The sequence below is a fragment of the Diadema setosum genome, chromosome 7, assembly GCF_964275005.1.
Source record: "Diadema setosum chromosome 7, eeDiaSeto1, whole genome shotgun sequence".
NCBI classification, from domain to species: Eukaryota; Metazoa; Echinodermata; class Echinoidea; order Diadematoida; family Diadematidae; genus Diadema; species Diadema setosum.
The window spans coordinates 27859772-27873491 of record NC_092691.1 but is presented as its reverse complement, the minus strand read 5'-3'; positions in this window follow the sequence as shown (position 1 = coordinate 27873491).

Sequence of the window (13720 nt, the reverse complement as noted above, 5' to 3'; positions counted from 1 at the left end):
TTTTTTGCATCGTATACATTTTTTACTTTATGATGGTACGATTAATTTAGTAGAATTATTGTATTATTAGATGCTCCAGGATTCTGAGAAAAGAAAAGAATTGTCTACTACTGATAATAAAGATGATGATAATAATAATAATAAAAATAATAATAATAATAATAATAACAATAATAATAATGATAAGGTCTTCCTCATCCAGAGTAGCTTCTTCAGTGTTGGCAATGATCTACCAGAGGGCCCTGCTATTATCATTACCCTGTCGAGAGGGACATGGTGGGTAAAAACATCTTATCCAACGAAATATAAAAGTAGTGGGCGGGAATCGATCTCGGGTCCTCCGATTAGGAGTCGGGAGTCTTATCCACTCAAGCCACTTTAACAGGCAGAACATAACGTTTCTTAAATGTGGTCATGCTTATGAATCTCACGCTTTTCCTTTCTTTCTCTATCTCTCGAGACTTTATTTCTGCTTCTTCCCCCCCCCCCTCACTTAGTATTTCGCTCTTTTTTCCTCTCCTCCCTTCTTCTCGGGTACATATTCTCGGTCAAACATAAAGTTTCCATTACTGAAATATTCTTTGTCATTTTATAATTCTTTGATCAGTGTAGTACATGTATCATCTTTTACTGGTAATGCTATTCAGTCATCAACTGCTATACGATTGAAATAGAACCATGATTGATTTGAAATGGATTTAATTCAATTGAATTGAACTGAATTGCTGTGTATCCTACTTTTTTAATTACGAAACTTTTGTGCGTAGACTGCTTGAGTTGCCCACAATATACATGGACTGCTCTTTTGTGGACCCCTCTTTTCCTTGAACCATAGATTATGGATAGTGCAATAGATTTGGTTGAAACTATACCTGCTTTTAATTTGTTCATTACCGCTAATTTTCATCGGGCAATATATATTCAAGATCATTGTGAGTTTCTTTTATTCTGATATCTCTTTTATACAAACTGTTTAAGGTGGACGAAGGCCTCCATGGATTATCTATTGTTATTATTATTACTATTATTTATAGTGCGCTTTTCCCACAAGGCCTAAAACGCTTACAATCAATTCAAAGCATGTACGACAGTATGTGTAATTGGATAAATGTTACAGCTATATACGAACTAGTTGCTACTAAAAAGATGTGTTTTCAAGGCTTTTTTGAAAACACTGACTGATGGAGACTGTCTAACGGTAAGTGGTAAATTGTTCCAGTGCTTTGAAGCAGACACAGTAAATGTCCTATCACCGGCTGAGGTGCGAGTAACAGAGTATGTGAGACAAAGTGGATCACTAGATGACCTCAAATTTCTAGTAGGTGTATATAAAGTCAAACAGGCATCTAGGTATTTCGGAGCTTGATTGTTGAGGATTTAATAGACAAACAAAACTAGTTTGAAAAGTATCCGTTGCTTCAAAGGAAGCCAGTGCAACGACTTCAGAAGTGGCTGAGATGGGTAGTCCCTAGAAACCTGAAACACTAATCGGGCTGCCCAATTTTGAAGTCGCTGCACACGATCCAATTGAGTTGAAGGAATGGAAGAGAGAAGCCCGTTACAATAATCTATACGGGATAGAACTAAAGAACGCACTGCGTTATGACATGAAGATTGATCAATAAATCTCCTGATTCTAGCAATATTTCTTAAATAAAACGTAACAGTACTACAAATTTGAGAAATATATTGAGACATTGACATTCGACGATCAAAAATAACACCAAGATTTCTTATTGTTTCTGAGGGGCTAATTAGTGTGCAACCAACATTGAGCTGAATGTTTGGAAGACCGCGCAGATTGTGGGCTGAAGCTGCAACAAAAAACTCAGTCTTCGAATCATTCAGTTTCAACTTATTTGCTACCATCCATTTCTTTATATCTAAAATACACATTTGAAGTTTAGTAATGTCATTAAAAGAAGCTCCTGGAGTCTTCGGGTCATAAGAAATATATAACTGTACGTCATCAGCATAAAGATGGTAATTGACATCATAATGTTGGGCTATCTCGCCAACTGGAAGAGTATAAATTGAGTATCCTATGGGTCCTACTATTGATCCCTGGGGAAGTCCAAACTCTAACATTGTGGGGTTTGACAAATTGCCGGCAATGTCAACTTGAGAAGACCATCCCAAAAGGTATGACTGAAACCAGGACAAAACTGTTGACCTAACACCTGTTCGTTTATATAAACGGGAAAGAAAAATTTGATGGTCAATCGTGTCAAATGCAGCTGACAGATCTAAAAGTACAACAAAAACAACCTTGTTTGAATCAATGGCAAACATAATATCATTTTTCACTTTTACTAGAGCTGACTCAGTACTGTGCCGTGACCTATAAGCAGATTGAAAAGAATCAAAAAGATTGTTAGACTCAATGTGATGAACTAAACTGTTCTACAAGCTGCTTTCTCGATAAGTTTACCTAAAAATGTTAAATTTGACACTGGTCTATAATTTTTAAATTCGTTTTGGTCCAGGCTGGGTTTCTTCAAAAGTGGTTTTACTATTGCCGAGTGTGCTCCTTTGGGAAAAACACCTGTGGAAAGAGATTGATTGACTATGTTTGTAAGCAATGGTAATACATGACTGAGGTTCTCTTTCAGGAGCCATGTTGGAATGGGATCAAGTTGACAAGATTTAGTAGCAGATGACATAATGATTCTGGACAAATCTGATTGTGTAAGCAACTGAAAATTCTCAAAAAGAGGAATATTTACGTTTACAGTATCACAAAACTGGTTTACAGTGATTCTGTTGCACGCTTCTACTTCATCTCTAATTTTTCTTATCTTTCCGACAAAAAACAAAGAAAATTGATTAGCTAATACGGATGCAGAATCATACAAGGGGAGATGACTTGCTTTCTTATTCAAAAGTGAGTGGATAATGCGATATACCTCCTTGACAGTGCATGAACTCAACTTGTCTTTCAGAAATTTCTCTTTAGAGACATTAATAACCCGACATGAGTTTTTAGTTGCTGCAATGAACAATTTACGATCTGAACCAAGTCTTGTTTTCCGCCATTTTCTTTCTGCTTTAAGACGAAGTTGGCGAGCTACAAGTGTGGACTCATTGAACCAAGGCATACGTAATTTCAAATGGCGAGATTTTGTCTCAGATGGAGCATAGGTATCGAGTACCTTAGTAACTCCAGAAACGTACCAATCAAACAAAGACTCGCTATCTAATCCTGCGGGTTGAGACGACACTAAATCCTGCAAAGCATTAGCAAATTGAACTTTATCAATTTTGCGATAATTGCGTAATAAAGAAGTAATAGAAATTAACTCTGATTTCTGTTTAGCCAGTGATAAGCGGATCATATAAAGATCAGAGATACATGTTTCAACTGTATTACAATCTGATATTACTAAATCATCTCGGGTAAAAACTAAATCTAAGGTGTGACCCAGATTATGAGTTGGACCTTGGACATGTTGGATAAGCCCAGCGGATGCTATACTATTATTCATATGAAGCACATCGCTTTTAGACATGTCTTCCCAATGGATATTGAAGTCTCCTAATAACACCAATTTCCCCGGACACAAGGATATCTCACTTACAAATTCATCAAATTCGTTCAGAAACTTAGAAGATGTGAGTCTATTTACAGAAGAGGGTGGTGGTCTATATACACAATGAAAAAATTGACCGAACATGACAAATCAGTAATGTGTGCATACTCAAAAGTGGAAAAAGACAGAACAGAATTTTTCATCATCAACTTAAGAGTAGACTTGTACAATACACCAATTCCACCCCCACGTGTACTTGTATTTCGTGGTGAATTTATGAAAGAATACCCTCTAGGAGTCAACTCCCCAATTATCACATCGTCCTGGGAGTTAAGCCAGGTTTCTGTGATAAACATGATATCGAAATCATGTTCGTGAACATATTCAGCAATGCATATAGTTTTGTTTCTGACAGAATGTGCATTCCATGAACAGACATTACAATTAGACTCTACAAAAGAATTACTTAAATTTGGCACGACTTTAAGATTGTCAACGTTCATCCCTCTCAGTTTCTTGTAGGCCGGTTTCCTACTTGATGAGGTGATCACTGGTATATGTGACGATGAAGGGGCACTTAGTATTGTGCTCACTCGTGTCCGCGTCTTAACATTCTTCCGACGTCCCCATCTCTTCCCTCGAAGATGTGTCTGAACACCTAGCTCTTTGATTCTTCTCCATACATTCTCATTGTGCACGCCCCTGTTCTTGCCTGTTCTATGAAGAAAATTGGGCAAATCATTAGTCACTGTCTCCAGACTCAAATGTCTCCATGCAGGATTGCACAGCAGTAGAATTTCCCTGTTGTATACAATGCGTTCTCCAGCACCAAGACTATTGTAGGATGTAGAATGTATCGGAGTGCGACAGCTCAAGTGAGAATACTCAGCTGTTGGTCCTGGGTTAGGGGCGACATCTCCGGCTTTCAGTAAATTGAGCTGAAATGTTGCAGAAGAATTCCTGTAGTATGGCAGTCGGTATTTGAAGTATTTACTGTGAAGAAAGGGCTCTCTATTTCCTGAATACCCTTGTACACGTACATGATAGTTTGTGGTTGAGACTTGACAAACAGATACAATGTGAATGATGAGCCAAAGTCTCAATAGATCCATTATACTACCAGAATAACAATGACTTAAGTATGGCAGGCACTCTGTTAGAGTTGAGTGAACATGAATAGGGCGCAGATGAAAGTGAAGTGCATAGGCACTGTATACACAAAATGATTTACAAATTCAGTGTAGCTCAAATCAGAACTTGTAAGAAAATAATGCATAAAATATCTCACCAAATACAGCAAAATACAGTTCCAGATTTGGCCACCTGTATCCATGTACGTTACAAAATAGGATGATACAATCGAAAATCCAATATTTCACAAAAATACAGTGAAAATAACACAAAATGTCAGAGCACAAAATATGGACATGTCAACCACGCAGGGCGACTTAAAGGAATTCAACATTCATTAAAAAAATCACGATTATAAGTCAATCTTAAAGGTAAATTATAGTATGTCATTGGTTTCCCTGTTCTATTATCATTTCAAAATCGACTTCAATTTGTTACCAATGGTCTACTTTCATTTCGTTGTAATTTGTTCAGTTCTATTATCATTTCAAGATCGACTTCAAATTGTTATCAATGGTCTACTTTCATTTCATTGTAATTTGTGTTTTATGGCTGCATGAAAAAGTCACCCATTTTCATTGAGAACGTATAGAATACTGTTGAAGACACACTAGGCACACCATAAATTTTAAGTTAATCTTAACTTTTAAGATCAACTTTGTGAAACACCCCTAGAAGATCTATAAAAATCATGACTGAATTGAGAAGGACACGGAAATGATCCCACGCCCAAAGACCAATTCGGTTTGAGTATTCTTTTTTAAATGGTAATTTCTTACTTGGGACTTCAAGTATGCTTAACAAAAGGTAATTTATGCACTGACATTCCAAGGCACCCAATTCATTGCATATCCCTTTAAAAATGCTTGTGTTATTCTTTGGAAGCCCCCCCCCCCCCCCCCCCGTTATAACTGCCATAGAAGTTACAGTGCTCTGAAGTCGGATTCATCTATTTAAGGTTAGGAGGAATCAATTCATTATTCAAGACAATAAATCAAGTCAAACCAAAGAAACATGTTGGCAGGAGCTTCATAATGGAGGAGGCCTATACATCGATTGAACATTTGGGGGCAAAAAGTGTATACACAAATCTGAGAACAATAGATTTTCCTAGATTGGGTATCTAATTGGCGTGGAGACTAACGTCTTTCTTGCCCCATATCACTTCATATATATATATATATATATATATATATATATATATATATATATATATATATGTATATATATATATATATATATATATATATATATATATATATTCCACTGTCAATATTAGGAGCAGGACAATTTATTCACAATTCAAGGGTTGCTGGTGACGACTCGAATCTCCGCTGGTTGAGGAGAAGTTAAATTTTCCGCGCCATCTTCTAGAGACTAGCCGGATCTCCGGAGAGTTACTGGAGAGTCGAACATTTTCAATTTGTCGAAGGCTTCTTACAGTTTCCATCTGGTCTCAGAGACGTCTCTTCGACGTCTCCATCAGTTGCGGAGCTTACTTTTGTCCGCGACGTCTCCAAGACGTCTCTGCAACCCATGGCAACCTGCCGGCGACGATGTAGAGACGTCGCAGAGATACGTCTCCGCAACTCAGAAGACGTCTCGGAGAAGTCGCCGCAACTGCCAAAGATGTCTCGGCAACGTCCCCGTGACGTCTCAAAGAAACTAGCAAGGAAATCAAACATGTTCATTTCTTTTTTCGGAGACTTTCCAGTTACCAGCTGGCGACTATGTCGCGGAGGCTAATTTTGTCCGCGACGTCTAAGCAACCTCGCAGAGATCCGTGTCGACCTATGTACCGGCGATGCGACGCGACGTTTCCGCATTTGAAAAGACGTCTAGAAGAATTAGTAGCATGTCTGTAATTCCACCTTGCGGCATTACATTTGATGATATTAAAAGGATTGGTTGTAAATGCATCAAATGAGCCGTGACTGTGTAGTTTAAAAAGAAAAAAAAACCGCACTTGGTTATAAAGGGAGCACGTTGGTACCTTTTGATGTCCACGTGAACAGCATGTGTTCGAACCACCACCATTGTGCACGAGTGTTTGCACTTTGTAAATTGAATTGTCGAATATGGATTGTATTTCTTTATTTCTCGAAAGTTTTATAGAGTTTAATTTTTGATGTTTATTTGTTCTCATAAAGGCTGTGTTTAATCATCGCAGGTCTACACTGATTCAGCTTTCTTCATTCATATCAATAAATCTCGAGTTTCACGTGTCCCAAATTCAAAGATGTTTCACATTCATAATCACTTAGACCACATTTGACTTTTCTTGTTACTGGGACTGGGCCTCACACGGATTAGCAAGCAGACACAACATGCTGTGAGTAGCGGCACTGCTTTTTTTTTTTCATTGACATACCAGGATAACATAGCGATACCATTCGGCTCTGGTAAATTCAATTGTATCACCTTTTATGTTGACTCATACAGATATGCTTCGTTTTTGCTGAACTTGTATGTAATATATTCCTAAGTAAGATTTTTGTAAGTCCATTTTATAGATTGAAATGTTACGTAGCGATAACCAGCACACCCTCGAGTAGCGTAACCAGGTAACCATTTAATTGACAAATTGCGTTTCACTTTTGCACAATAATTACCTAAAAACAGAAAACTGCCTGTAAAAGTCATCTTAAGTGGCCGACACGGTGTCAATTTCACATAGGCCTATACCTTACAGCAATTACTCAATCTCGTGCCACTGATTTCTATATAAGACGTGTGTGTTTGGGGCGGGGCACTGTGTAAATCTTCACCCTTCATTTCAAACGAAATCCCTTTCACCTTTTGCCTACATGTACGTTGATGTTTCTTTCTCAAATCTCTAATGGGATAGCCGCAATACATGCTACACCTTACAAAATACGCGGAATATCGTGTGAAGAAAACCACTGAGATCTGGTGACTCTCTGCAATGGGGAATATCGTCCAAATACACTCTTTCTTTGTCCTTCCTCTCTAAAATCCTTGTTTACCCCTCTACCCCGGAATTCGCCACCAAGAGAATAGTGTTTTTGCACTGTCGCTCTGGTGTACCTGGCGACACAGTGATCTTTGATCGCAGCAGGTCAATATTGTGACATTCCTCGATTTAGGTATATGTCTCTAGGTTAAGCGTCCAGCAGAATTTAATTCCACCAAATATTGACATAATCATTCTTCTTATAGTGCTTTTATAGAAGGATTTTGCCTTCCACATTGACAGCACTTGCTTAAAATGATGCACAAATTTGCACAAAATTATGACTTTTTCCCGATAGTGCCTGAAGACTACATATTGTGCACCGAACAATGATTACAGCAAAGTGTAGATGTACAACTATATTTCTCTGAAATGGACGAGTTCCGTGAGCAGTAAGCATCTATGTCCATGTTTCTTTGTGAAATGCATCTAAGGGACCTACAGCTGTATATAACGTCTATACGGTTAACAACTGTATTCCAGACTTTCTCTTTAGCAAGCATATTTACCTTTGAAATGCAGTGCTAAAAAAATGCTCCTATCCGTACGGTTCACAGTTATACTGACTGAGATAACTCCTTGTGATCGTTGCACCACCTTCACTTCTTACTATCGTATTACACGCTGCACATACTACATTGTTACACGTTTATCATTAAGCGTTCTATTTTCCGATAAAAGGGAGGGTATAGTTTGGTTGAGATGGGAATTAGAGTTTTAGCTATTTGCGAAATAATTAGCACCCATTTTTATGAAATATCAAAAAGCATATACAATTCTAAGAAGAATTAATGAAAATCGGTTTTGAAATGGCTGAGATATGCCCCCCCCCCCCTCCAAAAAAAAAAGAAAAAAAAGAGAGATTTTGATAAATGGTGGGACCCATGCACCTTTATTAGGACCACTTTGTTTTGCCTTGGTTTTGGATATCCCAGTCACTTCAAAACCAATTTTCATTAAGTGAACGTTTAATTCCTCTGATAAAATTGTATGCTCTGTAAATGGTTTCTAATTACTTTGCAAAACGTCAAACCCTGAATCCTCTTCTCAACCAAAACTATGGTAACAAAAAACAAGTACGTAAGAGAGAATCCTATGTCACTTTTGTACTTTAAAAGCGACTGAATCTCAGATTGGCCTTTAAGTAACAATTACAGCTTAGGCAATTATAAATCGCGTGAACCAGGTCGATTCTTTATATAGAGTGTAACTTAATGCCAAGGATAACTTTGAATGAAACTGGATGTCACCAAACACTGTGTCAATCGACTATACTTTATGTCATATGAAGGTCTTATATATTCATTATAGAATCAAACTTTAGTTGATAGGCTTTCGTAAAAGCCTTACTAACAATGAAAGTTCAATTCAAAATATTTTTGAACCTTCATAACTGTTATATTTCCAGCGGCGATAATGGTCACAATCGTACATTCAGAATCCTATAAGATGTTTATTTCATCGTCTCATAAATTTTCCCATTTTCCAACAAATTGTCAGTTAATCTAGGATTGAAATGAAATATGAAATTCAAAAGAATAGATCATATCCCCGACTGTGATACCTGAGCATTATTCTGGGTTTTGAGAGGAAAGCGAGTGTAGCTATAAACTGAACTTCAATTCTTTGATCGGAGGCCTCCTTCATAATCGGCGATCATTAACTTCTGGCGCACCTTGGAACAAGCAACCAAAGGGAATAATGTAACTGCAAAATCCACTTGGAGTAGGAGCTGTGAAGCTGTCGTACATGAACATGATATTATACAGGGATAGGTGTAACGCTTCTCTATATAGGTCAAAGGCCATCATTGTTTTTCTTTTATCCGCCTCATCCATTCAGCGACGTAAAACAGTTATATGCAAGCACACAGGAGCCACAAAAAACCGTAAAGTATATTTTTCTTTAAAAAGGTTATAATTTCTGTTTTCGATAATGTTTTTTCTAGTTGAATCAGCTCTGAAAATGGTTTCTGAGTCATTGTCATCTTTAAATTTACCCTGAGAACGTCTTTTCGGACAATGTCACACAATACTCAAAGACCACGAATCCCACACTGCGAGAGACCGAGAGTTTTCATTTGCTGTGATGAATATTGTTCCCATTCGTGATGCTTCCTTCAAGGTCTTGTAAACGTTACGTGTCTGGTAACTTTTAGACCACACATAAACGAAACAAGGGCGATTTTCTCTTAAAGGGAAAAATCCAGTCCAAATATAAGGTGTCTGATAAGAAAGAGTAAAATATTACGAGTTCAACGGTATAATTTTGATCGAAATCGGATGAAAAATAAGGAAGTTATGACATTTTGAAGTTTCGCTATTTTGGGGGGAAAACAGTTCAAACAGTCAATATGAATATGCAAATGGCAAAATGAGCATGTCATTTCCTCACAACTTACCATATAGTTTGTAAAAATTTTGAAATTTCTAGTTTTTTCGTTCAAACGCAATTATGCCCGAGGCTCAAATCCTTGTATATCTAACTGATCACTATTCTGAAGTTATTCAACCACGAACGACGAATAAAATCATGTTTCAGACTTCATTGACAGAAACATTGAATTTTCGTCATTATTTTTTTTTTGTACACAATCAATGGAAAATTGTGATTGTATGAAATGGTTAGCTCACTCATTTCCACATTCATATCCACTGTACAGGAACTGTTTTGCAAAAATTAGCAAAACTTCAAAATGTCGTAACTTCCTTATTTTTCATCCGATTTCAGTCAAATTTTTACCATTTAACTCGTAAGATCTTACTCTTTTTTTATCAGACTAACTTATATTTGGACTGGATTTCCTCTTTAACTCTTGTCTTGCATTATTATGATATTTGCAGCGTTTTTCCTTTTTGGGATCTCTGTGAAATGTTTTGCTGGTATTGCTATATTGGAGAGTACTAATAAATGCAAAAACAAACAAACAAACCAACAAACAAAAGTTTAAGTCCATGAAATGGATTCAATCTAATTCAATTCAAAGTTTATTTCATTTTTCGACAAAAACATATACATTTCACTTTCCATCGTAACAGAGAATAAGACAAACAAAACACTGTAGAATGAAAATATCATACAATTCCCACATCTCTGGCCGGTTTACACAGCATATATGTAAAATTAACGCATTTGCTTTCCTTTTGTCAAGAGTATTGGTGTCGTAAATGCTGAATTGATTTTAAAAAAAAGAAAGAAAATAAACCTGTTCGAAGATGACGGGGAAAATCCCAAATATAAAGTCAACAAACAGTTCAACTGACTGAGGACTTGATGTTTGAAGGCAAACCATCCCAAAAAGTCGGGCACATCGAGGATTGTGTGTGTGTGTGTGTGTGTGTGTGTGTGTTAGGGATTTTTTTTCGCAAATGTATTTGTTTTTAGGAAACCTCTGGTGGGTACGAGGTATGACGAGCTGACTGTTAATTCAGCAGCGTATATCGCCAATCTCATGATACAGAAAATAGTATATGAATAATGTTTTAACTAACAACTGAATAAGTTCGTGAACAATCTGAAACTCCAAGGAAATCCACCCAAAAAATGAATGAACTTCAAAAGATAGAGAACAATAGTCCCTACAGAACGATATAAAAATACAAAATACAAAAATACATATAAATACAAAGATAATGTATAAGGAAGATATGACATTTTGAAATTTAACATTTTTTTGAAGGAAAACATTTCTTGACAAATCGCTATGAATATAAAATGAATATGAAAAGAAATCCATAAACACTCGTAATTTTTTGTATAAGTTACATATTCGTAACCCAACTGAATTTAATTTGAATATGTATAAAGTTTATCGAAGCAAATTAACAAAATTGATTCGTTTATCCCGTAGATTATATTTTTCTGATAGAATGAAAAAGGTTTCTTCGAATACTAATGCAACATGGAAAATCATTAAAGAGGTCCCAGGTAAAAAGCCTGATTCTCCGCCAACGGATGATATCACATTAAACGGCATCAAAATAAATGATCCCAATATGTATGCTAACTCATTTAACTCATTTTTCGTTAACATCGGTCCGGAACTTGCTACTAAACTTAGCATTACTTCTGCTCATTTTACAGATTATCTTTTTGACCAAAATCAAGAGTCTTCTAATCCAACGAGTCCCAGTGAAATCATTAGTATCACTAAATCTTTAAATTGTTCTAAATCTTGTGGTTTTGATAAAATAAGTATGATGTTATTGAAAGAAATAATTTATCCACTCGCAGAACCTTTAAGCCATATATTTAATCTTTCTTTATCACAAGGTATTTTTCCTGATCTGCTGAAAATAGCGAAAGTTAATCCTGTCCATAAAAGAGATGATCCTCATGAAATTAGTAATTATCGTCCCATTTCTTTGTTGCCTAGTATATCCAAAATTTTAGAAAAAAAATTGTTTATAATAGACTTCTTAAATTTATTAATAAGTATGATTTACTTATTCCCAATCAATATGGTTTCAGAAAAAAAAAAATATTCAACTGATTTAGCATTAATACAAATTTATGATAAAATTACGAGTGCTTTTGCAAACAAAGAACATGTTGTAGGTATATTTTGTGATTTGAGTAAGGCATTCGATACTCTTGACCATTCTATTTTACTCTCCAAACTTAGTCATTATCAGTTTAATCAGTTGTATTTTTTTTCTCCTGGAGGCGCACACAGTTATCAATTATTGTACCATTGTATCACATGTATTTTTCTTTTCTATTCTTTCTTCTTCTTTTGTTACTGTTAACGCTGATTTTGTTAATGTTATTGTGTTTTCTCATCTATTTGTTTTCTAATCTATTTGTATGAGTAGCAAAGTGCGCTTAGAAACGTCAGTATGAAGCTCAATATAAATGCAGTTATTATTATTATTATTATTATTATTATTATTATTATTATTATTATTATTATTATTATGGTATTCGAGGACAAGCACTTTTATGGCTTAAAGATTATCTAACTAATAGAAGACAATATGTTACTTTTAATGGTTGTGAATCTGACCCCCTTTTAATTAAATGTGGTGTTCCTCAAGGCTCAATTCTGGGCCCACTATTGTTCCTTCTTTATGTCAATGATATCATTAATACATCCTCTCTTCTCTCTTTTGTTCTATTTGCTGATGATACCAATATATTTTATTCTCATACAGATCTTAAGATTTTAAATGATACTTTAAATATTGAAATTAGTAAAGTATCAAATTGGTTTAAGTCTAATAAACTATCTTTGAATATAAAAAAGACTCATTTCATTTATTTCAAACTTCATTCTCATAATGAAGATACGCTGATACAATAACTATTAACATTGATGATATCCCATTAGAAAAGAAAACAAATTCAACATTTCTGGGAGTGTATGAAGAGTTTGTTTGCAAAAACCGGTAAGTCCATATTTGCCAAATGGAGATATTTGCGATTAAAGGTCAAGGAAAATAAAGAGAATAATAAGAAAATTTTTGCTTCTTTTGACCATAACTTCAAAAATATACCTTTATATGTAGTGACCAATATATCATTTGAAAGGTATTATTTTGTACTTTATGACCGAGACCATACTTCAAAATCTCCAAAAATGGACTTATCGGTTTTTGCGAACAAACTCTTCGTATATAGATGAAAGTTTGACTTGGAATGAGCATTTGCATTATGTTACAACGTGTATTTCTAGAAATATAGGGATAATTTACCAGCTGAAGTTCTTTCTTCCTCGTTCAACTTTATTTCTATTATATAATTCCTTAATTCTCCCATATATAAGTTATTACAATGTTGTATGGGGTATTTGCGGCTCTACCAAAATAGATTCTATATTCAAATTACAAAAAAAAAAAAAAAAAAAAAAGTTATACGTATTTGTACAGGATCGCATTTTCTGGCTCATACTGATTCTTTATTTCATGAGCTTAAAACATTGAAGGTTTTTTATTTGAATATTATTCAAGTAGCAGTAATTATGTTTAAATATATACATGATCAACTTCCATCATTGTTTAATAACATGTTTAGGTTTAATACTTCTGTCCATTTGTACCCTACTCGTATATGTAGAAATTTCCACCTTTTGAATCCCAAATTATTA